The 2,214-nt window shown below is 41.8% G+C and overlaps 1 pseudogene; it reads left to right on the forward strand.

Moving 5' to 3' along the window:
• The first annotated feature begins 258 nt into the window (after positions 1-258).
• Positions 259-890, forward strand: LOC124510451 (40S ribosomal protein S6-like; annotated as a pseudogene).
• Positions 891-2,214: the final 1,324 nt, after the last annotated feature.

The following is a 2,214-nucleotide window of genomic DNA, read 5'->3' on the forward strand; positions in this document are numbered from 1 at the left end:
CACATCTCACTCTGCAAATCGAGAAGAAGAGGAGGGAAACACACACACGATCAATATCGGAAACGAAAGAGAAAACATTATATATCCATAACACCAAATAGATACGGAAAATAACTTTATGTCAATAAAATCAAGAGTTGCGATGAGGTGGGCAAAGTCCTTTGACATCAAACCTCAATAAAACTGATCGAAGAAAAAAATAGCAAAGGTAAAAAGCGCTCGTTTTTGCAGGTCCTCGAAGGCGGTGGGCTCTTTGGGATGAAACTGAATCTCTGTTTCCCAGCCACTGGCTGCCAGAAACTCATTGATGTGGATGATGTTTGCAAACTCCTTACCTTTTCTGAGAAGCGTGTGGCCACAGAAGTTGCTGCTAATGCTCTGGGCGAAGAATGGAAGGGTTCCGTGGTCCGAATTACTGGCGGGAATGACAAGCAAGGTTTCCCCACGAAGCAGGGTGTCTCCACCCATGGCCGTGTCCACCCGCTACTGAGTAAGGGGCCTTCCTGTTCCCGGGCAAGGAGGACCGGAGAAAGGAAACACACATCTGGGTCAAGTGGCACCGTGGATGCCAATCTGAGGGTTCTCAACTTGGTCATTGTGAAAAAAGCAGGGGAAGGATATTCCTGGAGTCAATGGTATTACTTATCTCGTCATCTGGGACCCTAAAGAGCTGGCGGAATCCACAAACCTTTCAGTCTCTCTAAAGAAGATGCTGCCACCAGTATGTTGTGAGACAGCCCCTTAACAAGGAGGGTAAGAAATCTAGGGCTGAAGCGTCCTGGATTCAGTGTCTTACTACTCCCCGTGCCCTGCAACACAAACATGGGTGTATTGCTCTGAAGAAAGAGAATGCTAAGAAAAATCAGGAAGAGGCTGCAGAATATGCTTAACTTTGACCAAGAGAATGAAGGGGCCCTGCCTAGCCCTGCTAGGAACAGATTGCCAAGAGGCGGAGGCTGTCCTCTGAGTCTGAGTCCAGCCCAAAGGGAGATGTTCTTGGGGCACCTGGGTGGCTCAGTCAATTAAGGGCCTCACCCTTGGTTTCAGCTCAGGTCATGATCTCACAGGTGGTGAGATCGAGCTCCACGTCGGGCTCTATGCTGACAGCATGGAGACTGCTTGGGCTCCTCTCTCTGTCTCTCTCTCTCTGTCCCTGTCCCCCCTCAAAAGAAATAAATAAACTTAAAAAAAAGTATATGTTCTAAGAGTAAAAAAGGAGATCAGCCATCAAAACAACAAGACAACAACAGTAAAAATAAACAAGGAAGGAAAGAAAAAAAAAGGAAAGGCAAAAGGAAGAAAAAATAACCTTATATCTGTCAAAAAAGACTTCAGCCACAGATGGGTTCACTATTGAGTTCTATCAATCATTTGGGGAAAAAATAACACTAATCTCACAAATTTTTTTTTTTTAGAAAATAGAGGACAATAAACCTTCCAACTTATTTATGAGACTAAAATAACCCTAATACCAAAACCAGACAAGAGTATTGTGAAGAAAGAAAATTACAGAACATGCGGATGAAAATAGCTACAAAATCCTTAAAGTATTAGCAATTCAAAAATAGTAACATATTAAATAGATAATACATCTGAACTAGGTGAACTTTTACCAGAAATACAAGATTGGTTGAGGATGTCTGACTTAATGTAATTCATGTTAACAGAATAAAGCAAAAAAAAAAAAAACAAAAAAAAACCTGACCATCACAATTAATATAAAAAAAAATTGACAGAAGGGAAAAACTTCATAGCAAAAACTATAAATGAGGAATAGAAGGGAAATTATTCATCTGGTAAAGTGCATCTTTGAAAATCCTACAGTTAATATCCACATTAAGAGTGGGAACAAGGGGGGGTGGGGCACTTGGGTGGCTCAGTTAAGTCTCCGACTTTGGCTCAGGTCATGATCTCAGGGTCTGGGAGTTCAAGCCCCGCATTGGGCTCTGTGCTAATGGCTCAGAGCATGAACCCTGCTTCGGATTCTGTCTCCATCTCACTCTAACCTTCCCCTGTTCGTGCTCTATCTCTCTCTCAAAAATAAATAAACATTAAAAAAAAAAAGTGAGAACAAGGGAAGGAAGACTGGTCTTTCTATTTCTATTCAAGACTTTTCTGTGGGTTCTACCCAGCGGAATAAATCAAGGAAAGAGAAGAAATTTGTAAGCCTCAAAAAGGAAAAAGGTAAACTATCTTTATTTGTGACAATGTCAT

Source organism: Lynx rufus, unplaced genomic scaffold, assembly GCF_022079265.1.
Source record: "Lynx rufus isolate CCGP_SWC_20201006 ecotype Redwood Valley unplaced genomic scaffold, mLynRuf1.p SCAF_15, whole genome shotgun sequence".
NCBI classification, from domain to species: domain Eukaryota; kingdom Metazoa; phylum Chordata; class Mammalia; order Carnivora; family Felidae; genus Lynx; species Lynx rufus.